Here is a 19,803-nt window from a genome sequence, read left to right as displayed (position 1 = left end):
AGCAGAAAATAGAAACATGTTCAGAACTTTCTGGGTTTTAATGAAATGTTTGTAGATTTGGGGAGAAAATAGCAGAACTCGACTCGACTGACGGGTTTTCACAACAAACTGGATCCAAAGGAAGCTCCTTATCTTCATCCTCATCCTCCTCTTCATCCTCATATCTTCATCCTCATCTTCATCCTCATATCCTCCTCTTCCTCTGAGCAGCATTCGGTTTTCCCTCCTGGTTCCCCTCCAGCGTTCTGCAGCGTTCTGCAGCGTTTTGCAGCGTTTTGCAGCGTTCTGCAGCGTTTTGCAGCGTTCTGCAGCGTTTTGCAGCGTTCTGCAGCGTTTTGCAGCGTTCTGCAGCGTTCTGCAGCATTCTGCAGCGTTTTGCAGCGTTCTGCTCGTCCTCCAGATGGAAACCTCTGTGTTTGGATGTTTGCTCTTTGACGTCGTTGCCGAAGCGAAGCCTGAACTCTCCTGGTGTCCCGAGCCGCTCGACGTCAGCGCCTGCTGGCTGCAGTGATGTCAGCGCCGCTAATGACTTCCAGATGTTAGAGGAAAACCAAGCGGTCAGAATCCGAAGCATCTTCACTCCTGGAAACGGCTCTAATAACGAAGATGGAAAAATGAGGCTTAGAGGAAAAATAAATCAGAAATTCTGATTTTAATGCAATTAAAGTTGAAACTGAGATAAACTGAAAGCAAAATGAGCTCATTTTGAGTCTGAAGGAGCTGCAGAGAGCCGCAGCTCAGGTGGAGGAAAGTCTGCAGAAATTAGTTTGATGAAAGAAAGAAAAATTTTTCTTAAATGCAAAAAGTGGAGCATTCCCAGCAGGGTGGTGGCAGCATCATGCTGAGGGACGGGGAAGCCAGTGGAGCCTAAATCCAGAACAAACCTAGAAGAAAACCTGCAGTAAGAAATGATCGAAATCATTTTCATTATAAAATCAAATCTATTTTTAAACTATTAGTAAATATGCTATAAAATAACTAAATGAATTTTTATCTGATGCTCCAATTTCTGATTAACTGCTTTATAAAGCTAACGTAGCTAGCATTGTAAAATGGCTGTCGAGTCATCCGTCCTTAAGAACTAAAATCAGCCGGATGATGTTCAGCATTTATGCTAAATTATAAAAAGGTTTCTGTAGCATCGCCCAGAAGCTAACTGTTCAGGAGTCATCAACTCCTGACTGATTAGAAGCAGGTTCATTTGGTAGAGCGGCCTAGTCAAAGTCCAGACCTAATGTTAACTCTATGAATGTTTCAGTGTGTTTATAAAAACATTGTTAAAATACCAAAACAGTTTAGTTGACTTTCCTCAGTCATCTGTCCTTAGACTGGCTGTGAGGCCACGGTGTGTGTGTGTGTGTGTGTGTGTGTGTGTGTGTGTGTGTGTGTGTGTGTGTGTTCTGCTGCTCCACCTATAGTTACAGTAATTACTGTGACAGAAACAAACACAACCGTCTGTTTTCAGACTTCATTCTGTGAAGCTCATCATTTAGTGACAGACAGGATCAGATTCTGGTCCAGACCCGGTTCTGTCCGGTTTGACCCGGTTCTGTCCGGTTTGTCCCAGTTCTGCCCGGTTTGACTCGGTTCTGTCCGGTTTGACCCAGTTCTGTCCGGTTTGACCGGTTCTGTCCGGTTTGACCCGGTTCAGAGGAGTTTCCAGAACTGAAGAGGAACTCCAGTCCGTTTCTCGAGGAAGTCCGGTTCTGGTATGAACTTTGACCTGTTCACAGTTCGGCTGAAGAGAACACTGGTTCCAAGATGGACTTCAGTGCAAGGCATTCTGGGTAAATCCAACCAAAGCTAACATGTTAGCCTAGCGCTAGCGCTAGCGCTAGCAGCTGGGAGACTAAAGATCACTAAACTCTGACGCCTCCATCTTGTTTCATCTGGTGAAACAGGAAGTTGCTCTCAGTGTCTTCAGAGGTTTTAGTGTCGTTTCCTGCAGTGGTTGTTGGTGCAGCGCCCCCACAGGCCAGGAGGGGAACAGGCTGGTCAGAGCGTTTGGACCATGATAAAAGGTTCTGGTGGACCAGAACCAGCAGGTGATTCTTTGCTCTTCCTCCAGACTCTCAGACCTCGATTCATGAATAAAATCTAAAATATTCATTTGAAAAGAGACGTTTGGACTGAGCAGCAGTCTGGTTCTGGTCCAGAAGGTTCTGGTTCGGTTCTAACTTCATCTGTGTCTCTTAAAGCTGAAGTCATTTCTTCTTCCACCACACTTTTTCCCTCCACTCAACTTTCCGCTGCAATGCGTGAACGCTCCGTCTGCGGCTCCCCAGCAGAACCAAAGCAGAACCAAAGCAGAACTTCTGGGTTTTAATAAACCAGTCGGACCATTAAAATGATTCTGATGATATTTTAGTTAATTTTCAGGCTGAGAGAGAAAATCTGACATTTAACCTGAACTTCACTATAAATGTGTAAATGAGGAGAAAACATCATGGTGAGTCACTGTGTGTGTGTGTGTGTGTGTGTGTGTGTGTGTGTGTGTGTGTGTGTGTGTGTGTGTGTGTGTGTGTGTGTGTGTGTTCAGTCTGACTCTGACTCACCCCGCTCTCTCTCTCTCTCTCTTCCAGATTATCAAACATTATTCCTCCTCTCCTCTCGTCTCTCTCGTCTCTCCGGGTTTTTCCGCTCCGGTACCGGTTCGGAGGTTCTGCAGGTGAGTCCGGATGATGTGTCGGTTCCTCTGAACTTCACGGAACTTGATCCGGTTTTTAACGCAGAGCCTCGCAGGTTGACTTGAATCCAGGTTTGTTTTTTGTTTCGCTGCTTTTGTTTCATGGTTTCAGCAGAAACTGAAACATTCAACAGATTTATTCATTTATTTCGTTTTTCTCTTGTATTTAATGCAGAAACATTTTTAAATGTGGTTTCAGTGACTCGTTCATTCATCATGTTTTCTGTATTAAGTCTGATGATCAAACTAAAACTCTTTATTTGAAATAGAAAGGAAATGAAACAAACGTGGTTTAGAAAGAGTTCGGTTCGGACCGACAGCGTTCAGCTGCTGTTGCCTCATCTGTCCGCCAGAGGGCGCCGCTCAGTAATGATGGCCTTTAAATGGCGGTAAAAACTGTTTATTGTCTTTATTATCAAAATGATTCATTAGAGATTTAATTGTTTCAAACTGCAACATTTTGACTTTTTATCCTTTTTCTAACTTCAGTTTGTTTTATTTTATGTGGCAGAAAATAATCATGAATCAAAGGAAAATAAATTCTGAAAAGTGTGGAGTGCATTTATATTTAGTCAGCACCAAACTTCTGAATCTTTAGTTTAAAACATTTCCATCTCAGTCAGGCTTGAGGCAGAACATCAGCTGTAAAATCTTTCTACAGATTCAGGTCCAGACTTTGACTAGACCGTTAGAAGATCTTTTTTTTTTTTTTTTTTTTTTTACAGATCAGCTACCTCCACGCTAAACGTTTAATGTTTTAAAGTAGATTTTATTTGGGGGCATCAGAGTAAAGGCTGAGTATAAATGCATGTCACATGATGGTTCTGACGGTTCTGTTGATTCTGATGGTTCTGTTGGTTCTGACGGTTCTGATGGTTCTGTTGGTTCTGACGGTTCTGATGGTTCTGTTGGTTCTGTTGATGATGGTTCTGATGGTTCTGATGGTTCTGTTGATGATGGTTCTGTTGGTTCTGTTGATGATGGTTCTGTTGATGATGGTTCTGATGGATCTGTTGGTTCTGTTGGTTCTGACGGTTCTGATGGTTCTGTTGGTTCTGTTGATGATGGTTCTGATGGATCTGTTGGTTCTGTTGGTTCTGATGGTTCTGTTGGTTCTGTTGATGATGGTTCTGTTGGTTCTGTTGGTTCTGATGGTTCTGATGGTTCTGTTGGTTCTGATGGTTCTGATGGTTCTGTTGGTTCTGATGGTTCTGTTGGTTCTGATGGTTCTGATGGTTCTGTTGGTTCTGATGGTTCTGTTGGTTCTGATGGTTCTGTTGGTGATGGTTCTGTTGGTTCTGATGGTTCTGATGGTTCTGATGGTTCTGTTGATGTTGGTTCTGATGGTTCTGTTGATGTTGGTTCTGATGGTTCTGATGGTTCTGTTGGTTCTGATGGTTCTGTTGGTTCTGTTGGTTCTGATGGTTCTGTTGATGTTGGTTCTGATGGTTCTGATGGTTCTGTTGGTTCTGATGGTTCTGATGGTTCTGTTGGTTCTGTTGGTTCTGATGGTTCTGATGGTTCTGTTGGTTCTGATGGTTCTTGTGGTTCTGTTGGTTCTGTTGGTTCTGATGGTTCTGATGGTTCTGATGGTTCTGTTGGTTCTGATGGTTCTGATGGTTCTGTTGGTTCTGATGGTTCTGATGGTTGTTGGTTCTGTTGGTTCTGATGTTCTGTTGGTTCTGTGGTTGATGGTTCTGGGTTCTGATGGTTCTGTTGGTTCTGTGGTTCTGATGGTTCTGATGGTTCTGACGGTTCTGTTGGTTCTGATGGTTCTGTTGATGTTGGTTCTGATGGTTCTGTTGGTTCTGATGGTTCTGATGGTTCTGTTGGTTCTGATGGTTCTGTTGTTTCTGTTGGTTCTGTTGGTTCTGATGGTTCTGTTGGTTCTGGTTCTGATGGTTCTGTTGATGTTGTTCTGATGGTTCTGTTGGTTCTGATGGTTCTGATGGTTCTGACGGTTCTGTTGGTTCTGATGGTTCTGTTGATGTTGGTTCTGATGGTTCTGATGGTTCGTTGGTTCTGTTGGTTCTGATGGTTCTGACGGTTCTGTTGGTTCTGTTTCCTCTGCAGCTCACCGTCAGTGGATCTGCTGAGACGTTCAGGATAATCGGATTATGCGGCTTTCCCCTTTGACCTCTGCCTGTCCGTGACGGTTGCCATGGAGACTCCGTTCTACCACGATGACGCGCCGGCCGCTTCCGGCTTCGGCCCGATGTCCGAGTTCGAGCGCTACGCGGGCGGGAAGATGCTGATGAGCAAGAAGGCGGCGTCCATGGGCGGCGGCCACCACTTCCTGGGCGGAGCCAACGCCGCGGCCGGAAGGAGCGGTAACCATGGCAACCTGGGCCTCCCGGGCAGCAGCGCCCTGATGGCGTCCGGCTCCTCGTCCGCGGCGGCGGACATGAACCTGCTGAAGCTGGCGTCCCCGGACCTGGAGCACCTGATCATCCAGTCCAATCAGGGCCTGGTGTCCACAAGCCCCGCCCCCGCGCCGCCAACCCCTTCCTGTACCGCGGCCAGGCCACCAACGAGCAGGAAGGCTTCGCCGACGGCTTCGTCAAGGCGCTGGCCGACCTGCACAAGCAGAACCAGCTGGTGGCGGCGGACACGCGTCCCCGCCGGCGTCCTACCAGAGGAACCTGATGTCCGGCGGACGTGCCCGTCTACACCAACCTGGGCAGCTACCCCCCGGGGCAGATGCCCTACGCCGGGGGGCATATGGCGTACGGCGGCGGGCCGCAGAGCCGCGGCCCGGACGCCCCTCAGACCGTCCCCGAGGTCCCCCACCCGCCCGGCGACCCCGCGTCCCCGCCGTCCCTGTCCCCCATCGACCTGGAGACGCAGGAGCGAATCAAAGCCGAGCGCAAGAAGCTGCGCAACCGCATCGCCGCGTCCAAGTGCCGCAAGCGGAAGCTGGAGCGCATCTCCCGCCTGGAGGAGAAGGTGAAGGTCCTGAAGAACCAGAACTCGGACCTGGCCTCCACCGCCGCCATGCTGCGCCAGCAGGTGGCGCAACTCAAGCACAAGGTCATGAGCCACGTCACCAACGGCTGCCAGATCGCCGTGGCGGCCGCAGCCGCCAAGTCCGCCAGCGAGGACTCCAGCTGCTGAGCGACCACACCTGGACAGGTGAGGAACCGTCGGCCAATCGGATTGCAGCGGAGGCGGAGCCAGACGGAGAAACGCTTCCGGTTTGGGAATCTCCAAAAGCCGTTTCCGGGATTCATCCGACCCGTTTCCGGCTCCAACATTTTAACGGATTAAAGCTGAAGAAACAACATTTAACTTCCATATTTTAACATTGAATTGAAGAATTTCCATCAAACCAGCAGAAACTGAAATTTTCTCTTGATGATATTTTCTTGCAGTTTTGCAGAAACAAACATTCATACGATTCTTTTCTTCTGGCTGCTTCACATTTATGAAACACTTTGATCAGATGTTTTATGGAGGTTTTGGTGGAAAACATGTTTTTTAATCTTCCTACATGAAAATATTCATGTAAATTTATTCAGATGTTTTGTGGCTCAGCTGCTCTGACAGCAGCAGGCAAAATCTTTTTATTCTCATTTCATCCAGAAAATATTTTCTGAGCTGAACTTTGACCGGGAAACGAGTCGATGTGATTTTCTAGATGAACAGAAATGCTTTGAATTAGGATCAAAATTAGTGGAAAATAAAAGCTGTAGAAGGAGAACGCCCCCTGCAGGCGTCAGGCTGGCAGGTTAATAAATATACAATGAATCCAGTTTCGTTTTCAGATTCTCGTCGGTTTTTATAGATTTGAAAGATTTCTGGGCTTCACTGGGTTTAAACTGGAGGTTCAGTTTGATGGATCTTTGGATCGATGCTGAATTTTTCTGTTATGTTTGAAACAAGACTAAACTCTAAGCTCATTGTTGACAGTTTGAAATTAATTATTTGCTTATGTTTTGTCGCTATGATCAGTTTTTGTAATTGTTTCTGAATCCTGCATGGAGATTTCTACGACATTTAAATAACCTGTTCCTCCAGTTTTATATGGTTTCATAAAAATTCACAAATTTAACTGATCCTGCAACAAAATTATGACTTTATTGCAAATTTCCTACAAAAATAGTCAAAAGCATTGTGTGTAAATGATGCTACCTCCCACCTGCAGGGGGCAGTAGCTCCTACTTCCACTTGATGTTCAGTTTGTGTGATGTCACTAAATTCTGTAATTGATTATTGACTGCAAAACAAAAAATAACTAAAGCAATCATAAAATCCTGGAGGGATATTTAATGATGCTCTGAAAAAAGCACAATTACTTGAATACAAAAATAATAATAGTTTTCCTCCGAGCTTTAATGTAAAACCGTATTTATTCCACTTTTTCACAGCTTAGCGTTAGCGTTAGCATCGTTTACATGAATTATATGGACTCTGTGGCTGAAAACTGATTATCTAGCTGAAATATTTGTAATATTCAGAAATACAAGAGCAGAATGTCGCTCACGTATTTTAAAGAACATTTCCTCTTTTAAAAAGAAGAACTGATGCAGTTCTGGTTTATTTTGGTTTTAATGAAATGTAAATGTCATCTTATTGATATATTCCTGTATTTATGTCTTTAAATCCACATTTTAAACATGTTTAGCTTAAATACAAAAACCTGCATGAAGCTAAATTCAGCGGCTAACTGCAGCTGATACAGAAGTTAACATGACAAAAACTACAGCGGCTAACATGTAGCTATCAGGCAGCAGCTGACATGAAGTTAGCTACAAGCTAACTGGTATATTTGTTTCACCTTTTCCTTGAACCGACTGTTTAAATTGTTTTTATTTTTAAATGTATTTAAAATTAAGAAGAACTTGTCTGACAAGTTTTCCAAACGTTAGCATTTGCATGCTAGCAGTTGGAGAATTGTTATTGGTTTACGTTATAAAACTGAAAAAGACCAAAAATCTGTATGAATCTTAAAAAGTGATTTTAGAGAAAACATAAGAGAATGACTGATGACATGAAAAGGTTGGATGGAGTTTCTGCTTGCAGTAAACAGAAGCAGCTAGCTAGCTGTCAAAGAGCATAAAGGTTTTCTAAATTGGGCAAAACAACCAACCGTTAGCTTAGCATAGAAGAACCGATGCAGCATCTGATTTGACAGAAAATTTAAGTCACTTTTCAAACATTAAGTAGTGAGAAAAAAGACAGAATCAACGTGAATAACATCTTACATGCTAACTAACATGTAGCAACTGTGACTAGCATGTGGCTAGTCACATGGCTTTTTCACACAATAAATTTAGTTTGAGTCTTTTTTGCTTCCTATAAACACCAGCCCTAATATTTACATATGAGACATGTTTGACAGATTCTTGGTTGCAAGTTTCTGACAGAAGCAGCGCGTTAGCATCAACAGCTCGTTAGCATCAACAGCTCGTTAGCATCAACAGCGCGTTAGCATCAACAGCTCGTTAGCATCAACAGCTCGTTAGCATCAACAGCGCGTTAGCATCAACAGCTCGTTAGCATCAACAGCGCGTTAGCATCAACAGCTCGTTAGCATCAACAGCGCGTTAGCATCAACTGTGCGTTAGCATCAATATGTCTGCTTCTGAAGAAAACCAATCAGGAAGCAGAAATTCATGACTGGAATCATTTCAGTGTTTGGTAGCTTCATGTGATGAAATGATTTTTCATACTTTATGTAAATAAAACTCAGTTTGAAGTTGAAGTTTTCTGATGAAGCCGTTTATCACCAAGTTTCAGCCGAATCAACCCTTTACTCTCATGGACTGTTTGGTTCAGATTGTGAGTTATTATAGAAACAATGGAAATCAGTAATGAAACAACATGGAGGATCGGAGAAAAACCTTCCTGCTAACGGGTTGAGCAAATATTTATTTTTAAACTTGAACGAGGCTTTTTACCTCCTGAGGATGATATTTTTGCACAGATGTACAGAACTTGATCAGATTAATGTTTGTATTTATTATGTTTTTATTGTTGATTTCTGCTGTCCTGTGTTTCTGTGATGAAACGTTTAACCCCGTCACGACTGTGTTGTTTCTAAATAAACTTTATTGCTTGTTGATGATAAACTGAGTTAAATAATGTGGTAAATGTCCATGTCTGGATTTTTGTTTAAATTGATGTAAAACTGTGAAATAGTTGGTTTCATGTTGAGAAATGAGGGAAATCTGAAGTTTCCTGATTACAAAACTTTGAGTTCAGTTTTTCTGTAAACTGAGGAAATGAAGGAAACTCCAAACTTCACCGCTGAGCTTTTGATTTATCAAAAAAGAGACAAAACCTGGCAAATTCTAAGTATTATTATACGAAATGTTTTAAATGTTACTAACATGTAGAGGAGAAGAACGCAGCGTTTCTGAACTTTTCATGTCTTTTTTCATGTTTTTTGTTTTTCTCAGCATCAAAAAGAAAAAAGTTTCTCAGAAACGACCAGGAAAAAAATTCTTTTGTTTTTAAGTAAAAAGTTGTTGAATGTTTTAAAAGGAAATTAAAAAGAAAATATTAATGAAGAGTTAAATTTGTCACTGAATCTGTGGGACACCAAACGGACCACAAAAGGCCCGAGCCATGTTGGGCACCGCTGACTGGATGCTTCTGCCTGCTGATTGGCTGCGAGGCGGAAGCGGCGCTACGTCACACGGCGAAACGCTGCGGCGGCGACTCCGTTTGGTTCCTGAGCAGTTTGGTGAAAATGTTTGAAAGGTTAAAGGTCAAGACGGTTTGTGTCTGTGAGCCAAACCGAGTCAGAACCAGAACTTAATAACCGTGTTTAAGGAAATCCTTCGATGACGCCGCCTCTGTGCGGTCGGACAGAAACTGAGCCTGAAGGAGCAACGAGCGGCTCGGCGCCGGTCCGACCCGCTGACGGAGCAGAACCGACCCGTTGTCCAGAAAACCAGCTTCAGTCAGCAGAAATGAAGCTTTAATGATCCAGAATCAATACTAATTAACATGAATCAATACTAATTAACATGAATCAATACTAATTAACATGAATCAATACTAATTAATATGAGTCAATACTAATTAATATGAATCAATACTAATTAATATGAATCAATACTAATTAACATTAATTAGTGTAATTGGACTGGATGCTTCTGCATGTTGATTGGCTGCAAGTCAATTAGTTTATATGAACTAATATTAATATTAATTTACGTTAGTTAAATGTGAATTAGTATTAATTAATATTATTAAACCAAACCTCGGGCCGACATTGATCCCCAGCGTGAATCGATCCACATATCAATACTATTGATAAATCAGATTAGCTAATGAACTGGATCAAGCTTCATCGTCGGCCATCTTTGTTTGTTTGCTCTGCAGGAGATTTTTCTCCAGGTGTTTGTGACTGAAATCAGTTCATTTGATAATTGAGTTGATGAGCGAAGTTCTGCAGAACCTCTGCAGAACCTCTGGTGTTCTGCAGAGGTTCTGCAGAACACCAGAGGTTCTGCAGTCAGAGCGTTCAGGTGTCGGTTCAGGCTTTTCTTGGTCCTGATGTTTCTCTCAACCTGTCAGGTGTTTTTTTTCTCCTTTATTTTCCTACTGAGACGTTTTGGTAGAAAATATTATGTGGCTGTTTTTTCCATATATTCTGCTCCAGATGGAGTGACCCACTTACTGAGAGAGAGAACGGCTCTGTGCCATTTCTGGTGACTAATACCCCCTCCACCCACACCTCCACACACACACACACACACACACACACACACACACACACACACACACACACACACACACACACACACACACACACACACACACACTGCTTGGCGTGTCCTCTCCTCCTCAGTCATGTTGTTTTACTCTGTTTTCTGATGCTGTTTGTTAAAAATAAAGATGTTGTGAAGCGAATGGAGCCGCAGTCAGAAAGGCTCATTGTAGTTTCATTCGACTTTGCAGATGGAAAACCACAAAGCTTTAAAACACAGGACCAGAACGATCCCACCTCGACCCGGAAACTTTTAACCAACCCGAGCAGCAGAGGAGCGGCTTTGTTCGGCCCGCAGCTGGTTCTGGTTCTGGTTCTGGTTCTGGTTCTGGTTCTGTCTGCTCCATGAAGAGACGGCGCTGAGGACAGGTGGACCTGCCGGGTCCCGTCGGGCCTGCAGAGACGCGCTGGACGTGTCCAGCTGCATCCAGCTGCGTCCAGCTGGAACCAAACAGAAACTAAAACCAGAACCAGGAGAAAAACTTCAAACCAAAACTTTCTCATTTTATGAGGAAGTTTCCAGAAACTTGTTGACATGAGAAAGTTTTTCAATAAAACAAAAAGCTTTATCGTAATGAAACATAAAACTTTAACGACAAACGTTCACATTAATGAGACTAAAACTTGTTCAAACTAAAACTTGATGAGAAACATTTTAACGATTTAATGAGATAAAACCTGTTAAAACAAGAAGTTTTTGAAACATTAAGAAGTTTGTGTCATTTAAACAGAAACGTCTTATTAATAATAACACTAAAATGAAAAACTTTCTTGTTTTAATGAGAACGATTTTTGGCAGTTAGATGTTTCCATATTTAATTGTAAAACTTGGACATAAATTCAGGACAATTTTCTTAAGATGCAAAAAGAGAAAATCTCATAAAATTGAGAAATTTCATTTCATTTAATAAGAAATCAACTTTAAAACTTGTTTCAGTTTGATGAGAAACTTTCTCATTAAAATTAGAAATGTGAAAGTTTATCATTTTATTTTAATATGAAACGTTCCGATTCATATTCCGATTGGACGAATTAATGACTCAGATAAAGTTTTATTCTCCTATAAATGGTGAAATATTTGTTGTTCTTTATGGTTTAATGAAAGTAATAAACGTGACCCGGCTCATTTTTCCTCCTATGTCTCCGTTGGAAGCAGCAAAGATGAACTGAACGTTTTCTCATCTGTGGGTCCAGAACCAACATGGCGGTCGGTCCGGTTTCCTGTGAAACTGAACCCAGACCAATATTTAGGTTGAATGTGTCAGGATGGATTAAATATCTTCAGAGGAACAAGCAGAGCCTCAGATAAATCACATTAGTTTCAGCTTCCTGCTCAAACCCGGAGGAAAATCAACTCATTAAATTTCATGAGCCTCACCTGAGGCTCCGCCCCTCGCTGAGCTGGAGAGAACGAGGAAACGTTCAATCCTCACATCCAATCTGCTTCATAGGAACTCATTCAGCACCAGATTATATTTTTAAAAAGATTATTTTCCTTCTTCAACCAACGATTCTCGCAAATAAAGGAGACCAGCAAAAATAATCCTTAAAAACCTTTAAAATCTTAAAAACCTTCAAAACCTTCAAAAACCTTTAAAAACCTTTAAAAACCTTCACAAATCTTTAAAAATCTTCTTCAAAACCTTGAAAAGCCTTAAAAACCTTCACAAACCTTTTCAAACCAGGCCTGCTGCCTGATAATCCAGAAATGTCACAATCCCGTCTGTTAACTGTTGAGCGAAACATTAACAGCAATAATCTGGGTTATTTAGTCATTAAAGCAGAAAATCTTTATTTCTTAAAGTCACATTCATTCATTATAAATGTCACAGTTCCAAATTAGATAGTTAGCAAGCTAATTGTTTAGCTTGATGCTAATTATTTAATGAGTAAAATTTTACTTTCAGGAAAAAAATTGTTAGCTAGAAAGCTAAATATTTAACTAAATCTGTATTGAGCAAAACATTTGCCTGCTAACTGTTTAGTTTTTAGTATTTAGTTCATAAACTAATTAGTTAGCTAATTAAAATTTTTGCTTGCAAGCTAAATGTTTAGCTTTAGCTTGCTAATATTTACCTTCGAACTAAATCAATAGCAAATTATTACATTTGTGAAAAAAATATTTAACTTTCAAAGTAAATATTTGTATATTTAGTATAGTACTATAATATTTTGTTACTAAATACTTAGATGCTAACTTAGCACTATTAGCTACAGCCAACACTTTTACCTCCAGGCTAAATATTTAGCGCATTAAGTCGTCACTTTGACAACTAAATATTTAGTTTGAAAGTGTAACATTAATAATGAATCAACTTCCATTTTTCCTCTGATGAATAAATATCCTGAATTCTTGCTGCCAGTTTTTTGACTTTAGAAACTAAAAGTTTACATTCTGTCTTGATCTGTAATTTTATTAAATAATCTTACATTTTATAAAGTTTACAGAAACATCTGAAAACATATTTTTATCTCCATCTTTAAAACAGGAGCAGAAAGAAGAGCAGAAAGAAGAGCAGCAGCTGCAGCTCTGATCTCTTTCAGCATCAGCTGATCACCTTTCTGACTAAATCCAGCCTCACATGTGGAGAAGAAACGTTTCAACATCCATGGTGAAGGTGGAGAAACGGATGAAGGATGGATGAAGGATGGATGAAGGATGGATGAAGGATGGATGGATGATGGATGAAGGATGGATGGATGGATGGATGAAGGATGGATGGATGATGGATGGATGAAGGATGGATGATGGATGGATGAAGGATGGATGAAGGATGGATGGATGATGGATGGATGAAGGATGGATGATGGATGGATGATGGATGGATGATGGATGGATGGATGGATGGATGATGGATTGATGATGGATGATGGATGATGGATGGATGGATGATGGATGGATGATGGATGGATGAAGGATGGATGAAGGATGATGGATGGATGGATGATGGATGGATGATGGATGATGGATGGATGGATGGATGGATGAAGGATGGATGAAGGATGGATGAAGGATGGATGGATGATGGATGGATGATGGATGAAGGATGATGGATGGATGGATGATGGATGGATGATGGATGATGATGGATGGATGATGGATGGATGATGGATGATGGATGGATGGATGATGGATGATGGATGGATGATGGATGGATGAAGGATGGATGAAGGATGATGGATGATGGATGAAGGATGGATGAAGGATGATGGATGGATGGATGATGGATGATGGATGGATGAAGGATGGATGAAGGATGGATGAAGGATGATGGATGGATGGATGATGGATGGATGATGGATGGATGATGGATGATGGATGGATGGATGATGGATGGATGAAGGATGGATGATGGATGGATGGATGATGGATGGATGAAGGATGGATGAAGGATGGATGAAGGATGGATGGATGATGGATGGATGATGGATGGATGATGGATGATGGATGGATGGATGATGGATGGATGATGGATGGATGAAGGATGGATGAAGGATGATGGATGGATGGATGATGGATGGATGAAGGATGGATGATGGATGGATGGATGGATGATGGATGGATGATGGATGGATGATGGATGGATGGATGGATGATGGATGGATGAAGGATGGATGATGGATGGATGATGGATGGATGAAGGATGGCTGAAGGATGGATGAAGGATGGATGAAGGATGGATGATGGATGGATGAAGGATGGATGAAGGATGGATGATGGATGGATGAAGGATGGATGAAGAATGGATGATGGATGGATGGATGATGGATGGATGGATGATGGATGGATGAAGGATGGATGAAGGATGGATGAAGGATGGATGAAGGATGGATGATGGATGGATGAAGGATGGATGAAGGATGGATGATGGATGGATGAAGGATGGATGAAGAATGGATGATGGATGGATGAAGGATGGCTGAAGGATGGATGAAGGATGGATGAAGGATGGATGATGGATGGATGAAGGATGGATGAAGGATGGATGATGGATGATGGATGGATGGATGATGGAGGAATGTATTATAGTCTCTAAAGTTGTTTAAGGGTGACTCAGATGCTCCGCCCACAGAAACGCTGACTCACCATAAACCGTCAAGTACTCAGAGAGCATGACTGTGTGTGTGTGTGTGTGTGTGTGTGTGTGTGTGTGTGTGTGTGTGTGTGTGTGTGTGTGGTGTGTGTGTGTGTGTGTGTGTGTGTGTGTGTGATGTACCTGCTTTAAATGTCAGTAAAGTGAGAATCTGACTCTTTCTCGCGACGGTTTTTCTTCTGATCAGACTCACAGAGTCTTTCCTCCCTGGAAACAAACTCGGCCACCTCGACTCTTCCCGTCCTGTTCCAGATAAACTACGTTTCCCAGAAGGCCTTTGGGTTGTTTGGGACTGAGCCGAGTCTCACAGATAAATAAAAGTTTATTTCTGGATGCAGTGGAAACGATGAGATGAAGGCAGACAAGAAAAATCTACCAGCATCAGGCAAAACCATCATCCAACCACCATCCAACCACCATCCATCCTCCATCCAACCACCATCCAACCACCATCCAACCACCATCCAACCACCATCCATCCTCCATCCAACCATCCAACCACCATCCAACCATCATCCAACCATCATCCATCCTCCATCCAACCACCATTCAACCACCATCCAACCACCATCCAACCACCATCCATCCTCCATCCAACCATCCAACCACCATCCAACCATCATCCAACCACCATCCATCCTCCATCCAACCACCATCCAACCACCATCCAACCACCATCCAACCACCATCCATCCACCATCCAACCACCATCCAACCACCATCCAACCACCATCCAACCACCATCCATCCTCCATCCAACCACCATCCATCCACCATCCAACCACCATCCAACCACCATCCAACCACCATCCAACCACCATCCAACCACCATCCATCCACCATCCATCCATCATCCAACCACCACTGTCTTCATGGCTAACAATAAGCTAACACAAGGCTAATGATAAGCTAACACAAGGCTAAATGATAAGCTAACACAAGGCTAATGATAAGCTAACACAAGGCTAATGATAAGCTAACACAAGGCTAAATGATAAGCTAACACAAGGCTAATGATAAGCTAATACAAGGCAAATTCAGGCGTCTTCATCCTGGTCAGAGCGGCTCACTTAAACCAAAGCAACCAGTAACTCAGATCCATAAAATGACTGACGTCTGAACTGTGGGTGAAATCAGGCTGCAGCTGAGTGAACTTTAGCTACTCTGACAGAGAAACAAACTTTGTGACCCGGTTCCTGACCCAGACTGGACTCTGCTCCGTCTGTCCTGCATGTAGTCATCATTTGATTCTGTTTGTGTCTAATGAGCTCAGACTGCGGTTACATAAAGACGCGGCGCTGACCAGTCAGAGCTGCACATCATCAGCAACGTTTCGATGGTTCATCATGTTTCCTATTTCTATTTCAGGCCCTGAAGGCATCAGTAATGATAACATAAACACCATTTATTAGAAACAATAATAATGTAAAGGCTGTTTTGGACAAACTTCATCAGAACCATGTGAAATGATCAAGTTGTTTATAATTGTTCATCTCAACATGTTTATATGAATATTATTCTTTAATTTATAGAAAAATGTGAAACAATCTTTTGCTTCTTTTAAGGAGATATTTATCCAGTTAGCAGCTGAAAAACTCAAATTTGGGACAATATATGATATTTTTTTGTTTTGTTTCCATTTCATGTTTTGATTTTGTTTAAAAATGACAAAATCCAACAGAAATGAAAATTAATAAACGTTTTGTTTCCAGATCAGTTTTCATGTTTTGTTTTTCTAAGATGCTAAATGTTTCATCAGCTACAAAGACACAAATGAAGGAGATTAAATTATAATCTGTATTCTAGGATAGGATGAGCCGGCCGGGCGGCCGGGCGTCTGTCGCTCTTCCTCCTCCTCTTCCTCTCGGTCTTTGCGTTTCGCTCTCAGTAGCTTCAGAACCTCCAGGCTGTTTCTGCTGGATGTCCGTCTGTATTAAACCAGAAACCAGATCAGAAAAACCCTGAAGGCTCCAGCTGGAAATATTAATGAGATAAAAACTGAATTTACTGGATTCGACTCATGAAACCTGATGAAGGTTTGTTTCATTCAGACTGAAAGCGTCACCGTTAGCAACCCCTCTTCTGTTCACTGATTGGTTACGATGAGATCCATCCTGAGGGGAAATGAGACTCAATCAGGCTGGTTGTCAGTTTCAAAGATTAAAACCTGCAAACGATTCAAAAATCTCAGGAACAGAAACAGACAGACTGGTGGCCCTGGTAAGGCACAGAGATCATCTTCCATCATTTCTTATGTTTGCAGATTATTGGAGAGAAAGTTTCAGCTTCATCATAAAACTCAGGAAGTTAGATGATAAAACCTGAAACATTGTCATTTCAAAAATGTTTTCCTGTTTCTTCCAGAAACGTTTTTGTTTAGTGAGAAACTTTATTCCTGAATTTACACAAAATGTTTTCTCTCTGATTTTACCAGAAGCTTTTATTAAACATTCAGTACAAAAGTCACAGTTTTACTCTCATGTTTCATTTCCTCATCAAAGTTTTGAAAGATTCATGAAACATTTACAGGTTTTATTACCAAAGTGATGATATTTATAATAAGTTAACTCTCTCTCTCACACACACACACACACACACACACACACACACACACACACACACACACACACACACACACACACACACACACACACACACACCCTGCCTGCTTAATGAGGGTTAATGAACGGAGGATCCTGACTGGTTCACTGGTTTCTGCCTCGACTTTCCTCATGCTGATGAACAGCTCACATGCAGCCCGGTGTGTGTGTGTGTGTGTGTGTGTGTGTGTGTGTGTGTGTCATCAGCCAGTGTAGCCGGCAGGAGAAGGCAGCTGTCTGACCACATCTACACACACTGCAGGAGAAGGTGCTCACACACACACACACACCACACACACACACACACACACACACACACGCGCACACACACACACACACACACACACAAACACACACACACACACACACACACACACACACACACCGGGCTGCATGTGGACTGTCTGTGTGATGCTGTGTTATCACTCTGATCCTCTGCACTGTAAAAATGATGCGTTGTTCTCAAGCTGCTGATTCTGCAGTGTTTTAAAGCCACCAGAGGAATTCTGGGTAAAAATAAACGACGTTTTTGTTTCAAAGTTTTTTACCAGTTTTTACTTCATTGTTGCTCTTTCATCAGATGAATTAGTTACTAAATGAACGATTATCCCATTAAGTCGATTAATCGATTCGGCTCATGGAAACTGATCTGGAATAAATACATGATGTTGAAGCTGCTGATCTCATTTATTGATCCCAGTTATTAATTATTGTATTAAATCCAGTTTAATGTTTGAATTATTAAAATATGTTTTTCTGAATAAACCCAACAGATTTGGATTTTGTCGACCCGTTTCTGTCCTCTGGTCCAATCAGAGGTTTTCCTGGATAAATCTTTTCACTTCCTGGATGAACCGGAGCGTTGGGCTTTAACTGGTCCGTTCTGGTTTGAGTTCCTGCTGACAGGTTTCTGTCCTGCGGCTGATGAAGACGAGCGGCCCTCCCTCCTGACAGGAACACGTCCACAGTGGGACTAAAATAGTGGGCAACCTGACGGGGCCGCGGCGCGGCGCCGGCCCCTGGACGGCCCGTCAGGATGACGGCTGGCGGTCCGGCGGTGGGCGTCCAATCGGCCTCGTTAACGGCACAAACTGACAGGCCATGAAACCCTGCAGACTATTTATTATCTCCCAGCACCAACAACTGGTTTCCAGTTAGATCCCATCACAACGACTGGACTGGAAAAAACACGTGAGCTGAAAACTGGACAGAGAAGAAAAGATTCAATCACATCAACTTTAGTTTGGAAAACTTCCAACGTTACAGAGAATCTCATGAAATAACATGTTAATAGAAACTGACAACCTGAAGCTGCAAATAATAGCAATAAATAAATATTCTGTCCATACATGAGTAAACTGAAGATGATTTAAATATGAATATATATACACAGTTATAGATAAACAACACATTAATACATCTGCATAGTAATAGCTGCTGTAATTTACATGTTTTAAAACTCAGCAGAGAAAACGTCTCATTATGAAAGGAGATAAAGCAGATAAAAAGATCTGGTATAAATATGTAATAAACAGGTTTTGTGATAAACAGGTTTTGTAATAAACAGGTTTTTTGATGAACAGGTTTTGTAATAAACAGGTTTTTTGATGAACAGGTTTTGTATAGGCCACAGATCCATTCTAACTTTTCTGACATTTAAACTAGTTATGAATTCAGAAGGAAAACTTGTGTTCATGTGTTTCTGCATTATTTAGAGGATTTTTGTACAATGTCTTTAAATCTTCAGGTTTGAGTTTATTAGTTGGTTCATAATATCTCACTTTATTAACACAACAAATGCCTTTTATAGTTATTAAATCTTTTATTTTGAACAATATTCCAACAGATCTATAAAGATCCAGTGGATTATTAGTTGGTTGCATTTCTGAGGTTGAGCTGCAGGTCATGAAGGGCAGCAGAGAGAGAGAGATGCAGCAGCAGCAGCAGAGAGTCGCTGCAGCAGCAGCAGCAGAGAGTCGCTGCAGCAGCAGCAGCAGAGAGCTGCTGCTGCAGCAGCAGCTCTCTGCTGTCATTAGCATTAGCGTCGCTCTCTGCATTACCTCCAGGTCTTACTGGCTGTAATTAATCCTCTAATTCTCTGGTGTTGGTGGAGGAGCCTCTGTCTGCAGCCAATCAGCTGCATGTTTGTGTTTCTGGGCGGAGCTTCAATCTGTTGAAGCAAAAGGAGCTAAAAGTTTAAAAGTTTTTCATTTTTCACCTATTTCTAAACCAAAATGCAAAAAAAAAAAAAAAAAATTATGTAACTTTTTAATGGAGAGTGACTAAATTAAATTGATATCAAAACATGCATGACATGAAGCTTTTTAAGAAAGTAAAATACATTTTCTGATCAGTTAGAATAAATCATTAATTTTTTCTTTGAAAATGATCTAATAATATCTTTTTCTGAAATAATTGTTGAGTAAATCCGACCCTGATGCTTTATTTGCTGCCTGAAGCCCCCAGGAGCAGATCAGAGTCTAATCAACATGATGCTGAAAAGAATCTGCGCTTCCTGCTCGTCGTGGTGAGTCACTGCGCCGCGCGCCGCCCAGCCGCACATGAAAGTGGAATTAGTGCCGGTTAATTCGTCCTGACAGTTGGAAATGTTAAATCCTGCAGGGGCTCAGCTTAGCGCGCCGCGCTCTGCCTAAGTAGGTTAAACACAAACCGGAGTGATCAATCTGGAAACGCTCGACTGAA

General features: G+C 41.9%; 1 pseudogene; it reads left to right on the top strand.

The window, feature by feature from the left end:
- The first annotated feature begins 4,775 nt into the window (after window positions 1-4,775).
- LOC129354248 (transcription factor JunD-like) lies at window positions 4,776-6,744 on the top strand (annotated as a pseudogene).
- Window positions 6,745-19,803: the final 13,059 nt, after the last annotated feature.

This window comes from Poeciliopsis prolifica, unplaced genomic scaffold, assembly GCF_027474105.1.
Source record: "Poeciliopsis prolifica strain line A6 unplaced genomic scaffold, Auburn_PproV2 SCAFFOLD107, whole genome shotgun sequence".
Taxonomy (NCBI): Eukaryota; Metazoa; Chordata; class Actinopteri; order Cyprinodontiformes; family Poeciliidae; genus Poeciliopsis; species Poeciliopsis prolifica.
The sequence above is the reverse complement of the archived record's forward strand: the minus strand, read 5'-3'. Positions and strand labels throughout refer to the sequence as shown.